At 36.2% G+C, this 15217-nt stretch overlaps 1 pseudogene; it reads right to left on the bottom strand.

The window, feature by feature from the left end:
* Positions 1 to 5421: 5421 nt before the first annotated feature.
* Positions 5422 to 6418, bottom strand: LOC137644420 (uncharacterized; annotated as a pseudogene).
* Positions 6419 to 15217: the final 8799 nt, after the last annotated feature.

The following is a 15217-nucleotide window of genomic DNA, read 5'->3' as shown; positions in this document are numbered from 1 at the left end:
AAACCAAAATGGGTGATTACTTTACTTTGAACGGGAGCTATTCTTGAATAAACCTTTTACTTTGGATTTTAGTCAGCGGATACGAGCAAAGCACTGAGAAAAGTATTGGTGATCGAAATAATACACACTTTGCAAAAATAAATATATTCTATGAAAAAATGACCAATTCCAAAAAATTACCACCAAAATTAAACACTCGAAATATCAAATCTTAACTAGACCTTAGACTAAGACAAAAAGATACTCACTCGATAAAAAATTATACAGTCACTTGTTTTTCAAGAAATTAATTTATGAAAATTTTTTATTTTGACAATTCATGAATAAATGACACTTTAATAGTTATAGAAAATAAATCAGAATTACACTTCTATATTCTTAACTGATACTCTCACGTCCTTAGGCTCACACAAGGTTACTGAACGGTTAAGCAAAAATAAATACACTTCACTGTCAAACCAAAATCTCTCAGGACCAGTTAAAAAATCTATATATAAAATGTACTTACATTAGCACACTACACTTTTTAACTTAGACACACAGTAATATCACCAATGTTTAAACAACACTATAAATGGTAGCCTATATGTTGGAGAAAAATCACTATTCACGTTTGAGAGGAAAAAACTATTCACGTTTGAGAGGAGTTATGTAGTGGCTGGAGAGAGTGCTGGCAGACGTTGGCTCTTTCAAAAGGATAGGCTGGATCTCTTTGTCTCCTATGTATTGCTAGGTCCTTATATGTTAACTTAATTTGTTCCAGTAACTTCTAATAAATCATTCTCGAGTTTGGGGGCTTGTCTGTAGCAGCGTAAGGTTGCCAACTAAGCAATTTGAAGAAGGGGTACTAACGTTGCTAGCGAGGCAACTCTCTCTCAGCTATGTCCACCCATTCTCGTAACATTTAAAAAAATAAAAATAAACTTTAGTCTAGAATTTTCATGTAACTTCCAACCACGTGGAAACATGATGCAATCTCTAGCGTGTGTGTCATACAATATACCTTTTAACAAGTTTACATAAGACTTCGTAGTAAAAACTACGTGAAATGAAAATTTTATTCTTTAGAGTAATATAAATTTACATATACGAAACTGAATGAAAATACAACTAAAGGAATGATGAAAGTCTTATGTAATTTACATTCATTACTTAATCATACGTGAGTGGAACAGTGGAATTCACCTTTCGAGCTTTAGAGTAATGTAAATTTACATATACGAAACTGAATGAAAATGCAACTGAAGGAATGATGAAAGTCTTATGTAATTTACATTCATTACTTAATCCTACTGTTCCAGTGGAAATCACCTTACGAGCTGGCTATACATCTCTTAAATACACAAATAAGATACGTGAATGAAATATTCTATTCTCATGAAGACCAGCTTTGTAAGATATATATATATATATATATATATATATATATATATATATATATATATATATATATATATATATATATATATATATATATATATATATTTATAAATAAATAAATTTTTCATTTACTGTCTCGGTGCACTTACCATTATTTCTTTTACATGCTTTATATGGTTTTGTTTTTAGACTTTTTTCCTATAGTCTTCACATTTTACCTTCCATAAGCAGTGATTTTCTCTATACTTCTCAATTAGGTGTAATGTTAGGTGTTTTTTTTTTTCCCTTGTCAATTCAATGGGTACTTTACTAACAATGTGTACAGCTGAAGCAGCGACATCCACCATTCAATGTGATTAGCCAGGTAACATCGTACTGGGCATGTAATACAGGTGGCCACGCTCAAATATAAAGTTTGCTAGGTAATACCACGTTCAGGGATGGTGCTTCAGTTGTTTGCGTCTACACTATCATTATCCATGTATTCGCCGTTTCCCTAGTAAAAAACTACAGGTGTCCATTGATAGTGTAAATTGGCCTTAAACATATTCATGACTGTTCAAAGAAATTCCCGATACCTAGAAACAGGATTCAGACAGACATCACCAGGTCACTTCCTAGACCCGTATTGGTTCGAATTTACAATTGATTGAAATACAAGATATGCGAATAAGCAATTTTTCGAAATTTATGTTGCTCGAATCCATAGCATACTTTACTAGACAATAAATGAAAATAGGATTGATGTTAATTAACGAATACTTTAAATTTATCAAATTTTTATTTACATATCATTGCACATTTATGTGAAATAAAAAAAAAAAAAAAACATTTTAAAAGCAATTGAAAATCAATACTATTAAATTCCAGCGCTAATATCATTCGAGTTCTCATTGAAAACACTACGTCAGTATCATACTCTACTTTTAAACCAACATTGAATACTTTCCTCTATAAAAATTGTCCTGAATGGAAAAAACAACCATAAAGCGTGACTGAGGAAAATTCTTTCTTGGAAGCATTTATCATGGTCTGTTCAAAATCAGTAGTGATTGAATAAATATATGAAAGTCGTGATAATTTTTTGACGCATCGCAAAAATCTAACATGAGTTCCTTCTTTTTTATTAGGCAGCAACCCAAAAATCATAGGTATAGACCGGAGTGGAGAGAGTTGTCAGAGGACTTTGTCCTGCAGTGGACTACTATGCATTTCTTGGCCGTGTCCAATTGATTTTCGCTGATGAAATCCTACCAAAACATCGGATATGGGTCACATGTTGGAAATAGGTATTTGAAGCCACAGCCTAATTGGCAAAAATATGCAATAATGTCTAATGTGAATAAAGGCACTCACCAGAGTAAATATGATAAATTGAAAGGGTAACTTAGCTAAATTTAGACACCCAGAGAGAGACTATGTAGACGTCATTACTGAAGGCCCTCCCACTCATTGATACTCTACTGTAGTATGACGTAGTTACTATACATTCCAGTCGTATAGCCACTTTATGAATGAAGACACGCAAACAGCTACCCTATACACTCTCTCTCTCTCTCTCTCTCTCTCTCTCTCTCTCTCTCTCTCTCTCTCTCTCTCTCTCTCTCTCTATATATATATATATATATATATACATATATATATATATATATATATATATATATAAGGAGATTAGTAGAATAGGTAAATTGTTAAATATGGTTGGTGAAGCTAGTCAGTGAGATAGTTTGCAGTCAAGAAAAAATCTGTCATCTCTTATTCTTATTGTAAAAATTTAGAAATACATCAATATAAACAAGATATTTTTATATCTCATTTTTTTTTCCAAACTCGTCATTCAAGTATGACCCCTATAAAACTTAATTTAGGCTTCCTCTCTGAATCATTTGGTGATTGTGCATGATCTGTTATCCACTTACCTGTTAATATTAATCATTTGATGCATGCGGTTCTTTTCTTTATTGCATACTGCAAAAACACGCAGCATGAAAGCAGTCCTGCAGCCACAAGGACAATTTGCCAGGCCTGCCAAAAGTGAAGCACCAGACAGCAGTCACGTAGAACAGATTGGCTTTGGCGTATGAATGGTCTGCTGTCCTCCGCCTGTTATCGGCGTGTTTACTATTGTGAATGGAAAGTTTACTGGGTATTACGTCTGATGTTATAGTTTACGTCACAACTAGCATCTCTCTGGGTGCGTCTAAATTTAGCTAAGTTACCCTTTCAATTTCTTATATTTACTCTGGTAAGTGCCTTTATTAATCACATTAGACATTACTGCATATTTTTGCCAATTAGTCTGTGGCTTAAAATACTTATATTCAAAATGTGACCCATATCCTATGTTTTGGTAGGATTTTATCAACGGAATACAATTGGACACGGCCCTGAAATGCATAGTAGTTATGGCTGATGATGAAATTTATATATATATATATATATATATATATATATATATATATATATATATATATATATATATATATATATATATATATATATATATATATATATATATATATATATATATATATATATACATATGTATATATATATATATATATATATATATATATATATATATATATATATATATATATATATATATATATATATATATATATATATTGTATTGCCATTTTACTCAAGTAAAACGAGTCTTCAATAATCAACCAATGGATGGAACTTACTGGTGACTAAATAATCAATCCATTAATATTATGCAAATATTAACAGGAACTTGAGACTAAGGTCGGTGAACTGAACAAAATGAATAGTATGTAAAATATTTACGTTAAATAGCGAGAGAGAGAGAGAGAGAGAGAGAGAGAGAGAGAGAGAGAGAGAGAGAGAGAGAGAGAGAGAGAGAAATACCGCTCGTTTGAGGTGGCCTTACGTCAATCAGATGTAAAGAACGCTTTATACAGTAGATACGTTCTGAAAGGTACTCCGTAGTTGAAAACAAATAATTTATATTTGTGAACAATTAAACATCAAACTCTTCTCTACTCCCCTCCATGTGATATATTTTCATCTCCCATTCTTACGACGTGACCAACCCTTAGCAAATAACCCTGAATAATGCTTAGAGTTGTGGTATTACTTTTAACGCATTTTCTTCTCATTCGCTGATTTAGAAAATAACCTTTTCCATTTAAACTTTTCCTCAGGATGAAGCTACCTCATCTTAAGAATCCCCTTTGGATCACATGGCCTTGAAATTGTTGGTTATACCTACTTCAAATATTACTTTTACTTGTATTCAACTACTAAAATTTCAAGATTATGAAATACAGCTGAGTCAAGAATCCTTTCATATAGTGTAGTTTAAATTCTAATAAATCTCCATTATTTCTATTCTAAATTTTCCTCTTTTCTAATTTTACTATCAAGTATAAAATGTATTCTCAAATGCCTCTATGAGTCAAAATATTGTATTTTCCTTAGTTTTCACACGACATTTGTTGAGTTTTTTTTTTTAAAAAAGTATCGCCATCTATAGTCTACAATCATTCACTACCGACTTTTCTTTTCAAGATTTAGAAACTTTTATAGATCTCTCCAACGTCATGGAGACAGTATTTTGCTGGTCCTGATTTGGACGGAAATGCGGGCTGGGAATAACTGGATTATTTACTTATTGTTGCAGATTTCCAGGTACTTCCGACATATAGCCAGGTAACAGAAGAAAAATTTCATCTAAAAAGATAAAATTCACTCTTAGAATATATTTTATTTACAGGAACAGAAACATTTGAATAGTCTGAATTGAAAGCTTACAATATTCGGTGCTACTTTAGCGTGAGGTCTACCGCACTTTAGTGTGAGATCTACCTCCCATTTGCACTTTAGTGTGAGGCTTACCTCCCGTGAGCACTAACGATCTACCGCTGTTTAATCCCTCCCTTATCGACATCACACATTTCCATACATTTATTTTAATGATAAACAATTATTTTAAACATACCCTAGGAAAGACTGAAATAGATGAGGAAGAATGGTAAATATAAAAATGTTATCATAAATTTCCATGCATTCATTCTAGTGATACACACTTCGTACATCTAAGAATGACACAAAGAGATCATTGTAATTTTTTTTTCATCACCTTCCAGCAAAATGATCAAGATGAGACTGGAACAATTGACGACCAACACCTCTCATTTTCTTCAGGATCACCATTTTAGCGTCCAACCACGATCGCTCAATTGCCTGTGTGTGTGCACCTGTCACTGGATTTACACAATGTTGCTGGTGGTTCACTGTAAATTGCTGGTTCCCCAAGGCAATTATGTTGCTATAAGCAGGCCACTCATCTGAATGAATCACTGAACCATATGCACACTCCCTTTCAATAATAGGGATTAGAGTGTTGCGGTCACGTCTGTCCACCCAAAAGTATAGACAGTCTAAGCCTTGTTTAAGACCAAAAACCTAAGGTCCATCAATTCTACGCCCATGATTTCTGTTGTTTTCTTGTTCTGCGTCACTGTCTTCGGAGAGAGGAGCCTCGTCTCCTTTCAGCATCCTTCCTCGGTTGTACTTCCGTCGACCAGCAAATCTTGCCTCATAAATTTGGATGGGGTTATCTGTTGTTCCTACCATCTTTCCTCGTCGCTGATGAGAAACTATGGCTGTACACACCTCTTGGCACATGTTGAACCAGTCAGTTACAGTACTGCAAGATTTTCCTGTGAGAGTCGTTACTGTGGACATTGGTATATAGAACACAAACATAAATATTAAATCTAATATTGCACACAGACTCAGGTTGCAGTGCAATTTGTTGTTTATGTCTATATAATGGAAAAATTAGTTTCCTGTAAGAACAGACCGTGTAATTTGACATCCCTTTCGAGGACAACGTAATACAGGCTTGAATTCTCCTGGGTTACGCTTCCTTTTTTCCTGCATAACAGAACCACATTTATGACATGGATCTGCTTCTTGAACTGCATCCAAGAGATTGTGCTACCTTAAAAAGGCGAGTGCTGTTTCTTCTGTCAGAATGACTTCTATAAAATTCCTTTTGCAACATTTTGAAGTACACTCAATCGATATATGAGTGGGGAGAGCGTCACGCAGTAGACCTCAGGTTTCACATGGGTAGGCTACATATGGTGGTATTCTTTTATATAAGTGGGGAGAGCAGGACGACAGGTCACGTGGTAGACCTCAGGTTTCACGTTGGTAGGCTACATATGGTGGTAGACCTCACGCTAAAGTAGCACCTAATATTCTTTATTTAATATTAGTTTTTATCATTCCTGGAATAAACAAAAATATCTTCAACGTTGTCTTCTGTTTGTTGTAAGTTCATTTTCATACCATCCAATGGAGGTAATGTTTTGGTGACCAAAATATCGCTGTGAGAAATAGTTCTTATAATAACCCCCGTATCCATCATAAAAGTAGAGACTCGGGCGACGCTAACATCCTCTGGGATGTAAACTGCTCTTAAACCTGTCTATCAAAGACAGTAAAGAGAAGACAGGAAAGTGTACCTATAAAAAAAGAAAGAAAAAAAAAAACGTGTGCCTAACAGCGCCATCTATTGCGGACACGCCCTACTAAGTAGCTAAAAAAAACTACTGAGTTTTGGTATTTCGGAAGGTTCACATGTTACTATAAGAATTATCCAATAGATGGACTATCATTATTCATCTAGTGATTTTCCTCTTGGTAAGGGTAGAAGAGATTCTTTAGCTATGGTAAGCAGCTCTTCTAAAGGAAGAGCACTTCAAAATGAAACCATTGTTCTCTAGTCTAGCTTCTGTACCATGGTCTTCCACTGTCTTGGGTTAGAGCTCTCTTGCTTGAGTACACTCGGGTACACTGTCCTATCTTATTTCTTTTCCTCTTGTTTTGTTACAGTTTTTATAGTTTATACCGGAGATATTTATTTTGATGTCATTATGCTTCTTAAAATATTTTATTTTTCCTTGTTTCCCTCCCTCACTAGGCTATTTTCCATGTTGGAGGCCTGTACTTATAGAATCCTTGTTTTCCAACTAGGCTTGTAGCTTAGCCAGTAATGATAATAACAACACTAATTGTCTTTGGCTTGTTAAGTCACATTTTTCTCATACCTTATAGAGATATTGTCAGAAAATGATGCTCTTATTTTTTCGGCATTTAATTGGATTTTTATTTCTAGAGGTACAAGTTAGCACTTTCATTAGTAAAATAAGGGCCTCTCGAAGTGGCTCTAGCATCTATAAAGCACTGTTTCAGTGTATAATCGCGGACTTTGATAAAGTACACATTCTTGAAATTATAATCATATATGCATTCAATATACAAACTTACCTTAGCTTTGCATCGATAAATGGGAGGAAAAAATGCACCATTAAATGATAGTTTATGCTTAAAGGGCAATACATTCAACATATGCTCCTTGTTTTACATATGGCGACAGACTGCTTCAATAAGTTATTTTGAAGACTTGAGTTTGCATTACCAGATTGTTAGATTCCAAATTCCCCTGAGAAGGATTGAAATACACCATAAAATTTAGCTTAAATGAAAATAGAAAAACCATGAGTAATTTTTTTTAATGATAATTTTGTTTTGTTCATAGTGTAGCATATATATGTATCATGCCTAATAAAAAACACCCATCATAGTTCGAAAAGAACGCTGGTGAAATTTGTCCATTTGATAGCTGACTTGTATCAGCAAGTAGCACATGACAATTTCAGTGCCACCTGTTGCGTATGCACCCTAACAAAGCGGCCAAATGCTCACAGAAATCGAAGCAACATTCTTGTCTTCCCTGTACTGTCTTTGCTGTCTGGATACCCAGATAGTTTACCTTCCACTGATATTTCATACCACTTTTGTTTTTACTGTAGGCAGTGTAGTATGGGATGAAATTCTGAGTTTCCAGTGACGAAGGGATTCGTGTGAATCTATTGTGACAAACACATTTTATATGAGGTGCATACCTTTTTTGCTGGAATTATTTCTTCTATTGCTCGGAGGGGAGGATGAGCTCATATGGATTCTGAAATACGTCTGCAGGTATCGTTAATAATTGTCCGTAGAGAAGAGTTGAGGGTAGCACGAGGGGCTGTTCTTAGCCCTAATATGATCCATAGTAATTTTTTTTCTGCTTTCTATCCTGACTGTTGGTGGCGAGTGCTATTTTAAGGCAGTGATGTAAAACCTTGGAAAAATTAGTTTCCTGTATGAACAGAACGTGGGTTGTACACCGTCGTATGGTTTGATTTTGTTCTGAGGAGGGTGGTAAGGAAACTCCATACGGCTGATGTGAAATTAGCCCCCGTATCACTGGTTATGTACTGGTCACTCTGGATTTGCCGACCCTGTTTGACAGGTGTTGCCTTGGGCCATCTGGTATTTTAGTTGATGATGGTGAAAAGGTGTTTTTAGTTCCCCGCAGACACCATGTGTAGGGGGGATTCCCATGGGCTGAAGGCATTTTGGAAGATTCCTAGATTCCTACCTCTTCCATTTCCTAGAATAATTGCTTTGCAAGGGACCCAGCCGTCTGAAACGTGTGTGTGCTGGGGATGCCTCTGGGATAATAAGATGTTTGATGTGTTTTATAGGGTGCATTAGGTTAAGTTTGAGGTCATCCTTGAATATTTTGTGAAATGTCTGAGCGAGGCGAGAGGTTTTTGGTCCTAATCTGGTGTTTGTTGCTGCTTTTAAAGTGAGGTGTGGTATAGGGGTGTTTCTCTGAATAAGTTGCTATCTGAATACATCTACTAGCATGTACAGTGATTTCAGAAAATCTGCTCTGAGTAGTGCGAAGGAGACATCTGCCGTGATGGATTTCTAACTGTATGTTTTGCTAGCGACTCTACTGCCGTGTTTCTAGTTCCATTTTTCTTTAGTGAGTTACCTTTTGCAATAGATACATGGAGTGTGTTGTTTGTTTGGATGGCTGGGATGAACAATTTGCATGAGTCCGTATTTACAAGAAATAATGTGTCAGACATCTCATTGGTGATGTAGAAAGAAGTAGAGGTCTTTCTTCATTTCCTGAAAGACAATGAAAGACATTTGTTTCCCAGTATGAGGTAACCATTCTGGACACAGCAGCCCTCCTGCTTAGTTTTTGAGAACATGTACTCTTGCTCTTATTTTCGAGGCTCACTCCTGAATCTCTAATGGAGGAAACAAAGGCCCTTTCGTTTGTCAAGCTGTATTCTCTTGTGTGGCGTCTGCTTAGTAAAATGCTTGTTGTTCCTTGAATGATGTATGGGAGCGGCCACTGCTACGGGTGGTTAAGTAGGTTCTACCGATATCTGGATCAGGTGAACTTCATCTACCATTTGTAGGAAATCCTTGAAGGGCATGGTGAATGAGTTAGAAATTGCCACAACTGTTTTACGCTGTGTGAATTACCACAACTGTTTTACACTGAGGGTATTGCTGCAACTGTTTTATGAAGTGGGAATTGCCTCAACTGTTTTATTTTGCAACTTCATCACAAGAACTTCACATGATAAGTCCAGCATTATCTTGTTGGGCATCATTGGTGGGTATTGCTACTATTCATTGGAGTTGCTTGTAGATATGTGACGGCTGTTGATCTCCTATTATCATTCCTACATTGTCCAGAAATTTTTTGGCTCTGCAGTCTTATGGCATACTGAAGGATGACCTTAGTTTGGCCTTCAGCGTTTCATGTGTGACAGTGGTGTCTGGTTCGGCTAACCAGTCTGCTATTTATTTGAAGACGTTTTCAGTTAGGAATTCGAGAACGGTGTGATCATTGACCTGAAGATAGTTTCTACCATAAATTACCATGTTTCTGGATTGTGTATTATAAAAAGAAACAGGCAGATTGAGGCCACGGGGGTGATATATATATATATATATATATATATATATATATATGTGTGTGTGTTTGTGAGTAAAAACTGTATTTTAATCTATTTAATTCACTTTCCTCTATTATGAACACTTAAAAAACCCTAATTTTCATTGGAAATTCTGTTAAAATCTACTGTTCTCAGACGTATATCAGTAGAATAAAGGCGATCGTAATTTTACCATATATATATATATATATATATATATATATATATATATATATATATATATATATATATATATGTATGTATGTATGTATAATTATACTGTGGCTCGTCACTGGGAACCAAACATATAATATTATATACACTATGACTGGCAAGTTAATCAACCTCTCGAATTCCAAACTCACTTGATTGCTTTTACATTGAAACCGTTACATTTTAAGATATTATTACACAAACTCTGAGACAGATAAACAACTCCCAGACAGCAATATATAAAATACCGAATATCCACAGGTCTTTTAAGTACACTCAAAACTAAACTGGGTAATTATTATTATGAATAAACTTACTATGGTTTATTAACAGGATACGAGCGGATTCTATTCTATGCAATGGTGATTGGAATGATATACTCTTTACAAAAATAAATATATTCTATATAAATAACAACACTTTGAAAAAATTTACATAAATCAAATAAATCTCTCGAAATATTAAGTCTGAACAAAACTTAGATTGAGACAGAAATGTTATGATCTGAAAATTATATATTGAATTGACTTGCACTATCATATCTGAATAAACCTTATACTAAGAAAAGAAATAACTCTTATGGAAATTATACAATCACATGAATCCGAATACAATATTTAAGTTTGACACTTAATGAAATATAGATAACCAGATCACAATACAAATACCTAACCTTCCTACAGGGCCGTTTACAAAAACTCTTAGAGAATTTTTATAAGTAATCAATGCACATGGTATGTACGGGGCACAAAATCACTTCGGAGAGGACACACTATAGTACTGAACACTTTTGAAACAATACTCTTTGCTGCGTGTGTGAGTGCGAGAGAGGGCAGATGGCGAACTTAAGACTGGAAATCTCTATTTATCTATCTAACTCTGGTGTCGCCTTTATATATGAAACCTAGCTACTTCTAGAAACTTCTCAGAGATATGAGAAGCGTGGGGGCCCGGGCAAAAGCGTCAGAGTTACTAAGTATCGCTCTCTTGAACGTATACTCACGTCCTGCCTAACGGCTCTCTCAGTCAGCTAGCTCTGCTCACCCTTTATCCACTCCCCTCCACACTCTCTTATAAACATGACGCAATACCTCATGAAAATATAAAAGATCATTACAAAAGCCCTTGTTCCTATCGTATATGATCACATAACACTCTCAAACAGGTGACGTAAGACTTTGTAACAAAAATACGTGAAATGAAAAAAGGTAATTCTTAAAAATAATATAAATTTACCTACACTGACTTTAATAAAGAATACAATGAAATTAATGACAAAAGTCTTATGTAATTTACATAATATACTTACGTCTACATGAGAAGAACTTCTCATAAGCATAAGAACTGGCTAAATTCTCTTCAATGCACAAATAGAATATAAATAAAATCATTATTAAACTACTGTATTTATGCTACACTAGACCAGCTTCGTAAGATAGCTCCCCCCCAAAAAGATTATTTATTCCAGGCCTGAATCCATCAATTCAGCCCGAGATAAATAATCTGCAACTACGTTATCTCTACCTGATATATGCTTTACATTAATACAATATGGTTGCAAACAGAATAACCACCTAGTTAACCTTTGATTATTATTTTTCATCTTATTCACAAAAGTTAAAGGATTATGATTCAAGTACAATGTAATCTTATTCTGTGGTCAATATACATAAATTTCAACTTTCCTTATCGCGGTGACTAATGCTAACAGTTCCTTTTCAACTGTCGAGTAGGCTCGTTGCTGCTTCTTTAGCTTTGACGTCATAAAACATACAAGATGAAGAATTCCTTCCTTATCTTCTTGCAATAAGACAGCTCCAATCCTATTATCCTATGCCCCCACTTGGATAAGGAATTTCTCAGCGAAATCTGGTGCTTGAAGTATCAGTTTCGAAGTTGATATGGCCTTCCTCAGATTTTTCCTCTTTCCTGGTATCTCAATAACGTAGGTCCGGTCACTACTCTCCTCCAAAATCCGGAATGGTTCTGTGAACTCGTTGGCGAAAGGGAATCTCCTTAACGATGCGTACACCAACACCTACCGTCCTACCGTAAACTGTCTGTTCATACTCTTCATGCCAAACCTTTTCTTCGCTCGTCCTTGTCTCGTTTTCACGCCTTCTAAGGAAAATCTCCTTAACTCGGCGATTCCTTTCCTCAAATCCTTGACATTTCCTTCGTCTGTTTCCTTTCAATCCTTCCCTTTTGCTACCAAAATTTTCTTTGGTCCTTTGCTGAAGGGTCCTGCAACCTGTCTGTTCGTAGTCTTCCTACCAAATCTTTTCTTCAATTGTCCTTGCCTTGACATCTTCATGCCTTCTAGGGAAAATTTCCTTATCTCGCCGATCTCTTTACTCAAATTCTTGACATATTCTCCTTCCATTTTCTCTCGATCTTTCCCTTTTCTACCAACATTTTCTTCAGACCTCGTACTTCTCGTCCAAATACCATTTCATTTGGGCTACATCCCATGCTTTCGTGATAACCATTACGTACCTCAAATAACATCAACGGTAGTCCGATGTCTCATTTATTTCTCGTTTCATTGCAGAATTTTGTTATCATACTTTTCAAAGTTTGATGAAGCCTCTCTAATGCACCTTGGGTCTCCGGATGATAAGCAGTTGATAGTTGCTATTTTACATCCAACAGTATCATTACGTCCTGAAATAATTTTGATGTGAAATTTGTTCCTAAGTCACTTTGAACAATTTCTGGTATACCAAACTTAGTAAAAAAGTCTAGTAACTTCTCGGAGATTATTTTGGCACTGATGTTCCTGACGGATATGGCTTCTGGGTATCTCGTTACTGGACACATCAAGGTTAACGTATATTCGGGATCTTTTTTCATCCTTGGTAAAGGTCCTACAATGTTGATCATTACCTTGCTGATGGGTTTTCCTCGTATTTCTATCAGGTGTAAGGGAACTTTCTTAATATACTCGTTTGGCTTACGAGCCATTTGACATATGTGACATGTACGGCAAAACTGTCTTACGTCCTTATGCATAACAGGCAAGAAAAAGTATTTCATTATATTCTCTGTCATCTTCCTTATCCCCGTATGTCCCGTCTCATATGCGACGGTGATCACCTGACTTCTAAACAGTGCGAGAATTAATATATCTGCTGATGTCTCCGCCATTCGGCATCGCCAGGGATATTGGCAGGTCTATGCTTCCTCATAAGCAACCCATCCTTAAGATAATAACAGGTCGGAGACTGCTGTGCCTCCGTCTCGTCTACCACACGGTACAATAACTTTAACGTTGCATCCTTCCATTGCAATCTTATCAGCCTTTTCTTACTCACTTGTCCAACTTCTAACATTGAATTTTCTGTTTCTTCAAGTCCATTTCTTCTTTGTCCTATTGTCCGCTCGTCTGTCGTTCCTCTTCGCTCGGGCTTGCTCGGGAGTTCTCTTCTTGCGTACTATCAAGGGAATCCTCTTCTTTGGAAAACAAATCCTGCAAGTTCATTGCTTCTTCGATTTCTTTTTCTTCTTTTTCAGCAGCCACTTTATTCTTCATACTTCTACTCGTAACACAACTAGGAAACAGATACGGGTAGTCCTTCTCGAGTTCAGTCGTAGGACTATACTTCAAAGGTTTCTCCGTTACAATGGGACAAGGCACGAACGGTGCTCCACTATCCTCATTACCCAGCAGGAAATCTACTTCTTCGACAGCCAATGAATCCTTTACCACAAAGTCAAAATTACCTGTCACCAACTTTCATGACAGTTTTAAACAGCAAATAGGAGTGACCTCCTCACCTCCTCTTCCCTTCAAATTAACCGAGTCCCCTGTGTGAGACTGATCCACCACGGGTGTACTCCTCATACTACCACACTATGGTTACAACCTGTGTCGCGCAATATCCTGACTGGGGTTTGCTCACTCCCGTCTATTGCTGCTAACATAGCTTCATAAATATATGGTTTAAAGGCATCTACACTGTTTGGGTTCGTCCTGTTCGTAGTGTAAACGTTGGCTGGTTTATTTTCCTCTCCGTCTTTTCCCGATTGCTACTTCGTCTTCGCATTGTGTAAAGTTGAATTATCCTTAATCACTTGGGCGACTGCTTTCAGTTGGTTTGACCAACATTCCTTACTGATATGACCTCTCTTGCCATACTTAAAACAAACAATATCAACCTTCTTCTCGTCTTTCACGATACCTGAAGGGGGACCACTCGACTTTTGTTGCTGTTGTACCATCGCATTCTGCTTAGGAACAGTACCCGTGCTACTTCTGCTGTAACTGTTGAACTTGTTCACGTAGTTATTACTGAACTGGTTTCTATGGTTCGGCAAATAATTGACACTTGGTTGGAATGACAGCTGAAACTTCATGCCCAAGTAGGGATACGAATGATAATATTATAATCTTCACTCAACGAAGCGGCTTTATCGACTTTCTTCACCTCTTTCTCTCTCAAGTACGTTTGAATGTGTTCAAGATATCCTCGTTGATACTGCTCTAGTATCATCAGTTCTCCCAAATCAACCATCTCCTTTGTGGTAGAAGCCTCTGTCCATCTCTTTGAATATCGTCGTACCTTATGAGCGTAATCCAGGAAAGTAATTTTCTCATTCTTTCTCAAACTTCGGAATCTTTCATTATAATATTCAGGGGTCATCTGATACACTCTCAGCAGGCTTCCCCTCACTTCTTGATACTCCATCCTCTGGTCCTGAGATAAGGATAAGTAAGCACTGCGGCCCTTCCCAAAGAGCACACTCTGCAATAACACAAACCATTTATCTTCTGGCCATTTCATCGTCGC

Source organism: Palaemon carinicauda, chromosome 7 (genome assembly GCF_036898095.1).
Source record: "Palaemon carinicauda isolate YSFRI2023 chromosome 7, ASM3689809v2, whole genome shotgun sequence".
Lineage (NCBI taxonomy): Eukaryota > Metazoa > Arthropoda > Malacostraca > Decapoda > Palaemonidae > Palaemon > Palaemon carinicauda.
Note: the sequence above shows the minus strand (reverse complement) of the source record. Positions and strands in the feature narration are given on the sequence as shown.